The 14,885-nt window shown below is 41.2% G+C and overlaps 1 long non-coding RNA gene across 1 annotated transcript; it reads right to left on the bottom strand.

Annotated features, from left to right (window-relative positions):
- Window positions 1-11,772: 11,772 nt before the first annotated feature.
- On the bottom strand, window positions 11,773-13,434 carry LOC125523803. Its single transcript, XR_007290426.1, has 4 exons — window positions 13,364-13,434; window positions 12,593-12,808; window positions 12,363-12,452; window positions 11,773-11,813 (listed from the first exon to the last, which is right to left on the bottom strand). It is a non-coding gene; the product is annotated as an uncharacterized LOC125523803 (long non-coding RNA).
- Between the last annotated feature and the right edge of the window lie 1,451 nt (window positions 13,435-14,885).

Genomic DNA, 14,885 nt, shown 5'->3' with positions numbered 1-14,885 from the left:
CGCTTGTTGGGAGGCAACCCAATTTTTTATTTGTGTTCCTTGCTTTTTGTTCCTGTTTAGTAATAAATAATTTATCTAGCCTATGTTTAGATATGGTTTTATGCTTTTTATTAGTGTTTGTGCCAAGTAAAGCCTTTAGGATCTTCTTGGGTGATTGTTGTTTGATCTTGCAGATAAAAACAGAAAGTATGCGCTCACGAAAATAATTTTCATTTTTACTAGAGAGTGATAAAATACCAATTCCAACTGCAGTAGATCATTATACAAATTTCCTAGGACTTCCTAATTTCTCAGGATTTTTGGAGTTACATAAGTATTCAAGAGTTACAGATTACTACATATTGTTCTGTTTTTGACAGATTCTGTTTTCATTGTGTTGTTTGCTTATTTTGATGAATCTATGAGTATTATCGGAGGGCATGAACCATAGATAAGTTAGAATACAGTATATATTACACCAACATGAATTTAGAATGAGTTCACAACAGTACCTAAGTGGTGATTTATTTTCTTATACTAACGGAGCTTACGAGTTTTCTGTTAAGTTTTGTATTGTGAAGTTTTCAAGTTTTGGGTAAAGATTCGATGGACTACAGAATAAGGAGTGGCAAGAGCCTAAGCTTGGGGATTCCCAAGGAACCCCAAGGTAATATTCAAGGACAACAAAGAGCCTAAGCTTGGGGATGCCCCGGAAGGCATCCCCTCTTTCGTCTTCGTTCATAGGTAACTTTACTTGGAGCTATATTTTTATTCGCCACATGATATGTGTTTTGCTTGGAGCGTCATTTTATTTTATTTTGTTTTGCATGTTGTTTGAATAAAATACCAAGATCTGAAATTATCAAATGTTAGAGAGTCTTCACATGGTTGCATAATTATTCGACTACTCATTGATCTTCACTTATATCTTTTGGAGTAGTTTGTCATTTGCTCTAGTGCTTCACTTATATCTTTTAGAGCATGGCGGTGGTTTTATTTCATAGAAATAATTGATCTCTCATCCTTCACTTATATTATTTTGAGAGTTCTTTACAACAACATGGCATTATAAAAACCTTCATATAAGTGCATTGAATACTGAGAGAAGTTTGATACTTGATGATTGTTTTGAGATATGGAGATGGTGATATTAGAGTCATGCTAGCTAAGTAGTTGTGAATTTGAGGAATACTTGTGTTGAAGTTTGTGATTCCCGTAGCATGCACGTATGGTGAACCGTTATGTGATGAAGTCGGAGCATGATTTATTTATTGATTGCCTTCCTTATGAGTGGCGGTCGGGGGCGAGCGATGGTCTTTTCCTACCAATCTATCCCCCTAGCAGCATGCGCGTAGTACTTCGATAACTAATAGATTTTTGCAATAAGTATGTGAGTTCTTTATGACTAATGTTGAGTCCATGGATTATACGCACTCTCACCCTTCCACCATTGCTAGCCTCTCTAGTACCGCGCAACTTTCGCCGGTACCATAAACCCACCATATACCTTTCTCAAAACAGCCACCATACCTACCTATTATGACATTTCCATAGCCACTCCGAGATATATTGCCATGCAACTTTCCACCGTTCCATTATTATGACACGCTCCATCATTGTCATATTGCTTTGCATGATCATGTAGTTGTCATCGTATTTGTGGCAAAGCCACCGTTCATAATTCTTTCATACATGTCACTCATGAGTCATTGCACATCCCGGTACACCGCCGGAGGCATTCATATAGAGTCATATTTTGTTCTAAGTATCGAGTTGTAATTCTTGAGTTGTAAGTAAATAAAAGTGTGATGATCATCATTATTAGAGCATTGTCCCAGTGAGGAAAGGATGATGGAGACTATGATTCCCCCACAAGTCGGGATGAGACTCTGGACGAAAAGAGAAAGGCCAAAAAAAAGAGAAGGCCCCCAAAAAAATGAGAGAAAAAGAGAGAAGGGACAATGCTACTATCCTTTTCCACACTTGTGCTTCAAAGTAGCACCATGATCTTCATGATAGAGAGTCTCCTATTATATCACTTTCATATACTAGTTGGAATTTTTCATTATAGAACTTGGCTTGTATATTCCAATGATGGGCTTCCTCAAAATGCCCTAGGTCTTCTTGAGCAAGCAGGTTGGATGCACACCCACTTAGTTTCTTTTGTTGAGCTTTCATATACTTATAGCTCTAGTGCATCCGTTGCATGGCAATCCCTACTCACTCACATTGATATCTATTAATGGGCATCTCCATAGCCCGTTGATACGCCTAGTTGATGTGAGACTATCTTCTCCTTTTTGTCTTCTCCACAACCACCATTCTATTCCACCATAGTGCTATGTCCATGGCTCACGCTCATGTATTGCATGAAGATTGAAAAATTTTGAGAACATCAAAAGTATGAAACAATTGCTTGGCTTGTCATCGGGGTTGTGCATGATTTAAATATTTTGTGTGATGAAGATAGAGCATAGCCAGACTATATGATTTTGTAGGGATAACATTCTTTGGCCATGTTATTTTGAGAAGACATGATTACTTTGTTAGTATGCTTGAAGTATTATTATTTTCATGTCAATATTAAACTTTTGTCTTGAATCTTATGGATCTGAATATTCATGCCACAATAAAGAGAATTACTTTGATAAGTATGTTAGGTAGCATTCCACATCAAAAATTCTGTTTTTATCATTTACCTACTCGAGGACGAGCAGGAATTAAGCTTGGGGATGCTGATACGTCTCCAACATATCTATAATTTTTATTGTTCCATGCTATTATATTATCTGTTTTGGATGTTTATGGGCTTTATTATGCACTTTTATATTATTTTTGGGACTAACCTATTAACCCAGAGCTCAGTGCCAGTTTCTGTTTTTTCCCTATTTCAGTGTTTCGAAGAAAAGGAATATCAAACGGAGTCCAAACGGAATGAAACCTTCGGGAGAGTTACTTTTGGAACGGAAGCAATCCAGGAGACTTGGAGTTTACGTTAGGGAAGCTTCGAGGTGGCCACGAGGCAGGGAGGCACGCCTGCACCCCTGGGCGCGCCCCCACCCTCATGGGCCCCTCGTGGCTTCCCTGACCGACATCTTTCGCCTATATATATCCATATACCCTAGAAACATCGGGGAGCAGAATAGATCAGGAGTTCCACCGCTAGAAGCCTCCGTAGCCACCGAAAACCAATCTAGACCCATTCCGGCACCCTGCCAGAGGGGGGAATCCCTCTCCGATGGCCATCTTTATCGTCCCGATGCTCTCCATGACGAGGAGGGAGTAGTTCTCCCTTGGGTCTGAGGGTATGTACCAGTAGCTATGTGTTTGATCTCTCTTTATCGTGTTCTTGAGATGGTACGATCTTGATGTATCGCGAGCTTTGCTATTATAGTTGGATCTTATGATGTTTCTCCCCCTCTACTCTCTTGTAATGGATTGAGTTTTCCCTTTGAAGTTATCTTATCGGATTGAGTCTTTAAGGATTTGAGAACACTTGATGTATGTCTTGCACGTGCTTATCTATGGTGACAATGGGATATCATGTGATCCACTTGATGTATGTTCTGGTGATCAACTTGCGAGTTCCGTGACCTCATGAATTTATGCATAGGGGTTGGCACACGTTTTCATCTTTACTCTCCGGTAGAAACTTTGGGGCACTCCTTGAAGTTCTTTGTGTTGGTTGAATAGATGAATATGAGATTGTGTGATGCATATCGTATAATCATACCCACGGATAATTGAGGTGACATTGGAGTATCTAGGTGACATTAGGATTTTGGTTGATTTGTGTCTTAAGGTGTTATTCTAGTACGAACTCTATGATAGATTGAACGGAAAGAATAGCTTCGTGTTATTTTACTACAGACTCTTGAATAGATCGATCAGAAAGGATAACTTTGAGGTGGTTTCGTACCCTACCATACTCTTCGTTTGTTCTCCGCTATTAATGACTTTGGAGTGACTCTTTGTTGCATGCTGAGGGATAGTTATATGATCCAATTATGTTATTATTGTTGAGAGAACTTGCACTAGTGAAAGTATGACCCTAGGCCTTGTTTCAAACGCATTGCAATACCGTTTTCGCTTACTTTTATCATTAGTTACCTTGCTGTTTTTATATTTTCAGATTACGAAAACCTATATCTACCATCCATATTGCACTTGTATCACCATCTCTTCGCCGGACTAGTGCACCTATACAATTTACCATTGTATTGGGTGTGTCGGGGACACAAGAGACTCTTTGTTATTTGGTTGCAGGGTTGTTTGAGAGAGACCATCTTCATCCTACGCCTCCCACGGATTGATAAACCTTTGGTCATCCACTTGAGGGAAATTTGCTACTGTCCTACAAACCTCTGCACTTGGAGGCCCAACAACGTCTACAAGAAGGTTGTGCAGTAGACATCAATGAATGAACGTCTTCTCGCGCCTTTCTCTGATGCTGAAATATCAGATGCCTTGTTCCAAATCGGACCCCTAAAGGCGCCGGGTCCGATTGGGTTCCCGTCTCGGTTTTATCAGAGGAACTAGGGTTGTCTGAAGGAGGAAATTATAGCTGCTGTCCGATTGTTTTTCGTCACAGGCCATATGCCAGAAGGGGTCAATGATACTTGTATTGTACTGATTCCCAAAATTCAACACCAGGCGATGTTGAAGGATTTCCGTCCTATTTCTCTGTGCAATGTGATATACAAGATAGTTTCTAAATACCTGGTGGATAGGCTCAGACCGTGCCTTACGGATCTCATTTCGGAAAATCAAAGCGCGTTCATCCCAAGGCGCTTAATCTTGGATAATTCGATAATTGCTTTTGAGTGTATACATCATATCCAAAATTTTGCCGGAAGTAATGATTTTTGTGCTTATAAGCTGGATCTTTCGAAGGCTTATGACCGTGTTGAATGGGACTATTTAGAGCGTGCTCTTTTGAAGTGGGGCTTTGCCCCATGTTGGTTTGATCTAGTCATGAAGTGTGTCAGATCGGTCAAGTATTCAGTCAAGTTTAATGGCCGGTTACTGGAACAGTTCTCTCCTTCGTGTGGTTTACGTCAAGGTGACCCTATATCACCCTTCCTATTCCTCTTTGTGGTTGATTCCCTGTCTTCTCTATTACATGAGGCGGTCCAACAAAGAGGGCTTGAGGCTATCAAAATTTGTAGGAGAGCTCCTGCTATATCACACTTATTGTTTGCAGATGATTCCATTTTGTTCTTCCGTGCTACTACGGATTCAGTGATGATTGTCAAGGATGTGTTGAGTACTTATGCTTCAGCTATGAGTCAAATTATTAACCCATCGAAGTGCTCCATCCTGTTTGTTGACAGTTGTCCAATTCAAGTTGTAGAGGAAGTGAAACACATTCTGAATGTTACACAGCAAGAGTTTGAACCAAAATATTTGGGCCTCCCAGTTCCAGAGGGGCGTATGCATAAGGGACGTTTTGAGTCCCTGCAGTCTAGATTGAGTAAGTGCTTGGTGGATTGGAGTGAACGATACTCGTCTTTTGCAAGTAAGGAGGTGCTTATGAAAGTTGTTGCCCAAGCCATCCCAGTTTATGTTATGAGTATATTCAAGCTTCCCATGTCGGTATGTGATGATTTGACAAAGATGAGGAGACAATACTGGTGGGGTGGAAAATGGAAAGAAAAAGATGGCATGAGTTGCATGGGAGCGTTTGACTCTCCCTAAATCTTAGGGAGGTATTGGTTTTAGGGATATGCGAGCTTACAATCAGGCTTTGTTGGCCAAACAAGCCTGGAGGTTGCTCACCAATCCGGAATCGTTATGTGCCAGACTACTCCGAGCCAAGTATTAACCTAATCGGAACTTGGTAGATACAGTTTTTCCGTCCAACTCCTCGGCGGTGTGGAAGGGCATCGAGCATGGATTAGAATTGGTGAAAAAAGGATTACTCTGGCGAGTAGGCAATGGTGCTAGCATCAGAACATGGAGGGATCCGTGGATCCCTAGGGCCCCCCATTTACCCCTATCTTGCCAAGGGGAAATTGTCGCCTCAATAGAGTTCAGGATTTCCTTGTTGATCGCGGCAACTGGAAGTTAAACTTGCTACAACAGTTCTTCTGCCAGTCTGATGTAGAAGCAATACAGAAGATTCACACTTCTCCGCGCCAACAGGAGGATTTTGTGTCTTGGCCTTGGGACAGATCGGGTTAGTTTACTATCAAGAGTGCCTACCATTTTGCAATGACTTCAATGAGAGATCATCTCAGTCCGGGTGCGTCGAGTTCAGCCCCAACAGTTGATCGACCGTTGTGGAAGCTTGTCTAGTCTGCGGATGCCCCCCCCCCAAGATGAGGCACTTTGCATGGCAGGGCATTTCGGGATCACTTCCTACAAATGCGGAGAAGTTTCGTCGACACATTGGTACATCCGCTTGCTGCAGTCTCTGTCAGAGGGAGGAGGAGTCCTCGTTCCATGCGTTACTCGTGTGAAAGAATGCTGGCATGCTCTAGGACTCCAGGCGGCTAGTCTGGCCACTTCCTCCCAGAATAGATATCCCATGCACAGGCTCGGAATGGCTGCTCCATCTCCTAGCTGAGTCAAACGAGCAAATCCGGAGCAGAATCATTATGGTGCTATGGCGTATATGGTATCCGCAGAATGAGCTCACTCATGGTAAATCCATCCTCCTCTCAAGGTCTCCTGCTCGTTCTTGTTGAGCTACTATAATACCTTCCAACAAATCTCGCTTAGTGTTGAGAAGATTATTAAAGGGAAAGCGCCGTTGGTTCATGACCCCACACAAAGGCCCCCATCTGTGATACATGCACCTTGTAAGCCATGGCTTCCTCCACTGGTGCATTAGGTGGCGTTGTGAGTAGATGGCTCTTTCGACCCTATGGACGGGTCAGCGGGCTCTCGTATGATTCTTTGAGACATGACCGGGGCTGTTATCTTTGCATCCTACCGCAAATTGTTCCACTGCAATGAAGCTCTTGAGGCAGAACTGCAAGCCATGTTGGAAGGGCTGAAGCTCGCGGTAGAGCATTCTCAAGCCACTATCGTAATTCAGTCTGACTGTGCGGTGGCTCTTAAGATACCCGGGGATGGTTCGTTGGACAGGTCGGCATATGGGCACTTGGTGTCAGAGATCAAAAAGTTTTTGAATGATAGGGTGGTTTTTCGAGAACAAAATGGGGTTGCACATTGTTTAGCAAATTTTGGTAGATGTGGAGATAGCACAGCCTGTTGGTTGGGCCACCCATCCCATGCATTAGCAAGCTAGTTGCTGAAGATTGTAACTCTATCACTCTGGAATAAATACCCTATGATTCTCGGAAAAAAAAGACAAGAGACGGACAGATGTTATTTTTAGACGTACGGCACGAACATCACGATTAAAATCGAGAAAGCGGTTGGTATTTAATTCGGGGCTCGGTAGACTGGCATGTTACCGCCACGCACAACCTAAATCAAACCTCACAAACCTGTGGTCCAGCTCCACATGTGCATATAGACCACTGACGCGGCGCGCACACTGGACGACGACCGGTCGTGACCGTGCACCACGGATTCGGGCGAAATTATCCACAAACCGCGCCTCGCTGTACAATTTATTTTTCACCCACAATATAGACAACGTCGTCGTAAATGTACCGACCGCATCAACATCCGGCGAGCGACACCTACCGGTCGATTCTAGGGCTTTTCGCTCTCGTTCATGCTGTGCGACGGCCTGATGATTCCCCGTTCGATTCTAGCAAGAGATCCGAGCCTGTTCTTGTCCTCCTCCTAGCTCGCTCGATCTCCCACCAAAGATCTCTGGGAAATTTCAGCCCCATCACTGCACGCGCTCTGACTCCCTTGACCTCGTTGCCGGTGACTAGCATCACAGCGGTCAATTAGCATTTCTATCGTCAGTCCTTGCCGTGCCGTTAGATCTCGATGTCCGTTCTCTTCGTCAGGCAGGCATAGGCATTGGCGATGTTGACCCGCCGGCACCGGTATGAGTGACGACATGGCCGAACTGTCATTGCTGCGTCAAGGAATTGTAAGCAAGAGACTCAGATTTCCTCTCCACTACTATTAAACAACCAAATAAAAACTTTTTTACATGCATCCCGTTAAGTGTACATCGGTTAATTAGCACCGTCTAATTATCTAAATCAACGAAATCTAACAAATTAGATTAATCTGATGAGTTATCAAGGTGCAATTAGCATTTATAATAGGCTGACCACCGCTCCACCGGCAGATGAAAACTTCCCCTCCGTCATTCTCTCTCTTAACCAGAAATCTCTCTCCTAATAACCTAATAAATAGATAAAGAAATCAACAATCAATCCCTAATTAATAGGGATGCCATTAGGCTGGTCATAGTGGGGAGTAACTTAGACTAGTGTCATATGCATGACACTAGTCTAAGTTACTACCTTCATAGTGCAAAGTAATATAGTACTAGTGTTATATGTGGCCTCATTTAATAGCTTGTAGACTCATGTTGTTTTGGAAAGCGCTATGTTACAGTAACATATTATGTTACTACTTCTCATTAACTACTTGCCACATAAGCAAAAAATTCTCGAGGTGCGCTATGTTACTACCTAAACTAGTAGAGTGCCCGTGCGTTGCCACGAGCCTTAAAAAATTGAGAACATTCTTTTATTGATATTATTATTAGTATTCAATATCGGGCTACTGATTACATCACTATGCCTTCCTTCTCATTGCAGGTTGGTTGTTACTGATTACATATCAAATTTCACATGTATAGAAAAGATAGCCAATCACATACGAAAATATTGAAATCCACTTCACTTGCAATGTAATTCGGCAACATATACGACCAGATATAATGAACAAAACAAATAAAGTCATACAAAAACATAGAACTCTTTATTGGGCATTACAAATGATAGGTGGCACATGGAGGCCCTTTTATGTTTAAGATTAATCATCTCATGAAAGCATGTCTGTTATTATCCATTATTTAAGAGTGAAGTGCATTGTAGGTCCTCGAACTATTTCCGAGGTGTCACGTAGGTCCTCCAACTATTTCAGGGGTGTCACGTAGGTCCTCGAACTACGAAAATCATCATCCAGGTCCTTGAAGTGTTGTAAATGTGTCATTCAGGTCCAAAATCTCCTCCTCTAACGGGCCATCTGGCGCCGTTAACCATGAGCACTGAACAATAAACTATGAACAGAAATGATGTTGGAACTGGAACACTATTATTACCATTCACGGTTTACTGTTTGGTGTTCACGGTTAACGGCATCAGCTGGCCAGTTAGAGGGGGTCAGGGAGATTTTGGACCTGAATAACACACTTACTGCCTTCGAGAACCTGGATGACGATTTTCATAGTTTGAGGACCTACATCACACCCCTGAAATAGTTCAAGGACCTACAGTGCACTTCACTCATTATTTCAATATGACACATGTAGGATTTTGTTTCCTTATTCCAAGATTCTACAACCAGAATTCCCTGGCAAACTTTTACACATGAAATTAGGCACTTGAAACCGTACAGGTTACTACACATACCTCCTACCATTTAGAAACCATGGAAACATAAAATATTTCAACACTTTCCCATATACTATTCATAGCTTGGACAGGCCTCATCAACTTTTCTTGGCTCAAAAGGACTGAGGCCCCTCCAACTGCACTCAACTTCTAGGATATCTCTCCTTTGAAGGCCATGAAAACAATCATACAACAAGATTGTCTGTGATCATAAATGGCATTTATAATTACTTGATATTTTCATATACAATATCTAAATAGTAAAGTTTATAGATGCAGTACTTTAAAAGAACTAAGGCTACTGGTATCCATAGCTAGAATACATAAATACAAATAATTAGAGGCATGAAACTCTAACATTAGATAGGCCCGTGTAGATTGCATACATGTAACCCTTATAAACTTCGCGTCTAATTTTTTTGCAATAGGCTTTTTACCTAGTATTTTCCTAAAAATGATACTTAAGTGAATAAAGCACTGCTCGAGATAACATTGTGAGTTGGTTCATGCTAAGATCATGCGAACTTTCACAAGGATATCGACATTGACCACTCCAGCTAGTAGATTCTCCAAGGAAAAATAATCCTATTCTACACATAGAGAAAACCTATATCATTCTTTAGTATAAATTAAGGCTTGACATTCCACTTCAGCTTATATTTTGTTCAATCTATATACATGGAAGATAATGTTGCACTAACAAATCAGAACTTGTATCATTAATTATTAGCAGCAAATATTCTTTCCATAAAGAATTAAACATGTCAAATTCTCGCCGTGAAATTATGTCTTGGGTCTAGCTTAACCTATTCAGCAAGCTACCATTGACCATATTGTAGTCCATATGAAAAAGAGACGAACATCATATTCTACTGAAAAACAACAATGTGAAGCCCTGTCCACCACGTTTCGCTTCATATTACATTATTCTCACTTATCACACATACTACAATTCAACCATGCATATCAGTGAAATATAGGAATGGATCTCTAGTACAACAATATATGCACCCTTTTTTTTCCAAAGTGACTTCTATGTTTGCTACTACTATCTTCTACACACAGCCCCTACAACAGAATTGACTGTGGTCTCAAGTTCCTTCTCCCACTAACCATCTCTGTCACAATTTTGTTGTAGCTATTCTAAATAGATGTCGTGGTCTGCCTCGGATACTCGTGCCTGAGAAGAGGCTACCCCATTGAACATGCATTGTTATACGCCAGGCAAGGAAACTTTGAACTGCACCACACAACGCCGACCACAATGTCACGTCCATGATCAAAATTAAGTGTTCTTGGCTTCCAGCCTTGGCCAAAAACTGCACCAGAACTGTCAGAATGCCATGTGGTCTCTTAAGAGGCGGGAAGAGCTAGGGAGCACCATGACACGCCGTCTACGACTCGGTGGTGGTGCTGGTGGGTGGTGTTGATCTCATCACCCTGGCAATGGCTCCATGGAGGGTTAGGGATTTTTTGGAGCGTGCTATTACACTGGATGAGACGTGTGTCTCCCTCCCGTGAGCTTGCGATGATGGGATCATGGCCGTCGTCGTCCATGCCTAATTGGCACATGAAACTGAACGAAGAAAGACTCAACATATTTCTTCATGCAAAATCAAATACTATTGCAACTAAAATATATAATGCAATAACGAGTGTTTCAATGTTCTTCTGTTTATAGTCAGCGGGCAACAAGTTACAAATATGTTCTTCTTTCATCAGTTGTTATGTTTGTGTACCTCAGGCTTGTAGACAATACGATTTTGTTAGCCTGCACCACTACACTGATCTTTTGAAATGATAAATTTTAGCAACTATGTCAACAGTACTAAATCACAGAAAAAAAGAGAAACAACACCAACTTTAGCTTCACCAGAATTTCCTCAATATGTAGGAATAAAACAACGGATCTCAGCTACTTTTCATAAACCATGAAAATATGTAGAAACTTTAATTTTTCAACCAAAATAACACAATGGTGCATTGAAATAGGAAAAGAAGCACATAAACGACAATTACCTTCCTCGTGTAGTAGAGAAACACCATCAATGAATAGTCTCAATAAGCTTTCTGGATGTTTCAGTCTTCGGACGTAATATTCAGTTCTGACATAATATTTAGTTCAGAGAGGAAATCCCCGTGTAGTAAGGTATGTTGTGTATGCCGGCAATGTCGCGGGAGAGGCATGCCCCAGGAGTGGCACTGCAGATGCACGCCTTGCACCCCAGTCCCTCGCCATGCAACAGAGAAGCACCGCCACAGCTCGCTGGCCACCGACAGGGAACAACAAAGTGTGGCGCCGCAGACCCATGATTTGTACCCCCATCCCTTGCCCTGCAAGGCAGCCCGTCGTCAGGATCGACACCATCTTTAATGTAATCTTTTCCAATACAAATCGCGTCTTTAAAATATAGCAGCGCAACACACTTACAGACCAAAGTACTCTAAAGTGATATTTCCAGTTCTCACAAAAAAGTGATATTTCCAAAATAAAAGTTTGGCGTTGCTAATTTCAGTATCTACATAGAGCAAAGCCTTTAACAGAAAAACATCAATGGATTTAAGATGGTGGGAGGATTCTGGATAGTTGGCCTCACCGGAAATAGAGGCGTTTGGTTGTGCTCGACGCGGATATGATAGTAAGATAGTGAATAAATCACAATTTTATTTCAGGTATGAATTATTAGGAATTTGATGCCACCTTAGAATTAACATATTGCATCTATATTTTGTAACATCTAATTGCAGGTCGTCAAGTGGCCAAGGTTGTAGGGTGTAGTTACAGATGTACAAAGATCACGGCAATGAGTAAACATACAATCTAAATTTATTCTGAAAGTCATGCATCTAGACCAAACAAATTGAGTTTGGTAAACGGTATACGTGAATTTTCACAGCTTTGCTCAAGTCATCCGGATCCGGTCACCTCCAGCAGACCTCGCAAGTCATAACAATAGTTTCCTTGTGCTAACCCTGCAACCCATTAGTCAAAAACATCAAGTCTATTTAGATATGTATTGAAAAGTAAGGATTATAAAATTCAAATAAGGGAAAAATAAGAGATATAATATAAAGATATAGTTCTGAAATTGTGTGGTGGTTCAGTGTCTCACCCTTCAGAACAATTTTCAGGAAGGTGTTTGGGTCCAATACAGTGGGTATATCATTGTTTCATTGCACATCCGTACCATCAATGATCCATCAAACAATGGCCACATCTCATTGTTGATCAACAGTGACTAATTTAACTTGAGATGCAAATAACCCATTGGTATAAACCAGTTGTAATACCGAAGATCGTCTCCAGTCATCGTTGAGCAATCACCCGCCTATGAGTCAACAAAATTGATGTTGTGGACAACGATGTTAAATTCAGATAAAACTCCATCATAAATAACTAAGAACATCAATTTCAAGGACCAGCACCATGCCACTTTCCCAAATGCTTGGTGTCCTGAATCAAACTATTTCAATTGCATGATGTCTGTCGATGAAACAAAGCAAAAGTAGTGCAGATTGGAATGCTAGAAGACCCCTCCCCCAACCTCGCATGTTTCTAAACATGAGAAAATCAGTTACTAAAGCCAAAATAATGCATATCTATATATTATGTAATTCACTCTAAAAAAATGAAAATCACATTATACAAGTCAAGCATACTCAAAGGAACTGGTAATATTTTTGTCCAGCACATCTCAATCGAACAGCTAATTCCAAGATGGGCATTATATGGCTCTCCCCAGCTTGGTAGGCTGCACCATGCTTCTTTCTCCAAATAGAAGAGCATAGTAAATGTTTTAGTAAATACATGGAGACGACACATGGCACGAAACCATTATCTAGCAGTTGAAAAGCATCAAACTGGACGAGTTGACGAAGTTTACCTGCTTGACAATCCCGCAGCCCATCGAGCCTCGCGTCGAGCCCGCCAACCTCGGAGAATAACGAATCCCCACAGTTGCCGACTATTCCACCTGCTTCCACAAGCACCCCTTCGGCCGCCAGCAATGCCGCCTCCCGCCACCGATGGTCAACGTAAACATGCACAGAAACAATGAAATGGATAACACTTTTGCCCCATCTATTACACATCAGAACCATCAAATTTCAAACCTCCTCACAAAGCAGAGCATAATGTACTCAATAAAAATCAAGTAACCCTCCCTCACCAGCATCTACTCAATTAGACTACTAATCTGGCTACCTTCTTTTCGGGGCAAAAAATAACAAATCTACACCACCCTCGCGCAAGCAAGAAGTAATATATAGTGAAAAAATCAAACACAAATTCAACGAAGAACACACTGTACGGACGCAACTATTTTCCACAATGTTATCTGGTGATAAATTTGCAACTATTTTTTGGACATATTTTCCACGAATGTCATATGGTGAAAAATTTCTATTCGCTATGAAAACATTTGTCAATGTTTCACACTAAAAATAATCAGATTTTTTAATTATTTTACTGTTCACCCAGGTTCAAGTGAGCTAGGGATTAGACCAACATTTTTGGACAAAGTACTACAGAAATAATCCAAGCAATCCTACTATAATATCAAGACACACATATAAGTGATTATTCTGTCATGCAAACTGAAGTACTCCCTCTGTTTCTAAATATAAGTCCATTTAGAAATTTCAATATGGACTACATACGGATGCATATAGACATTCTTTAGAGTGTAGATTCATTCAGTAGTCCATATTGGAATCTGTAAAAAGACTTATATTTAGGAATGGAGGGAGTAGTATATATATCCACCTCACGGGCTACTATATTAAGATGGCTAAGCCTTTGTTAATCATATGAACATGGTACAGGCAAGGAGGACATTAGCTAAGAAATGTAGTATCAAAGATTAGATAGATGAACATGCAAAATTTGATGTAGAAAACAAGGATAATCTTACCTGAATCTCTTCCGATGACTGCGCCTTGGCAGAGATGATATAGAAAATCTCGACTGGGGTGTATTACTCGATGGGGGTGTCGTCTGGTAGCGGCGGCGTGCACGGCTGCATCAGAGTGTGACCCGCCACCACGGGCATAGGCGTTACAGATTGGCGAGTGGAGGTTGACGAAGGCGCTGGCATGCCTGCACGAGACATGCGCAAAAGTATCAAATCAGCATTGAACGTACCATATAGATGGATCTCTCAAAATATACTCTCATTCATCAATTCCTTTTCAGAAAATAAATGAAGTGGCTGGACCAATCTTAGCTCTGCTTGTATGTTGCTGCTCCAAAATCTTCCTCGAACTGGAGATTGACGGTCATATACTATGCATTAACTCTAAGGCAGAAACTTATTATCATCTTCAAAATAAGCTCATGTGTAAGAAGATATCCATGAGAAGTACATCAAATTATGTATGAAAATATCTGAACCAAACAGAGCGCCT

The sequence above is a fragment of the Triticum urartu genome, chromosome 7, assembly GCF_003073215.2.
Source record: "Triticum urartu cultivar G1812 chromosome 7, Tu2.1, whole genome shotgun sequence".
In the NCBI taxonomy this organism is placed as follows: domain Eukaryota; kingdom Viridiplantae; phylum Streptophyta; class Magnoliopsida; order Poales; family Poaceae; genus Triticum; species Triticum urartu.
Note: the sequence above shows the minus strand (reverse complement) of the source record. Positions and strands in the feature narration are given on the sequence as shown.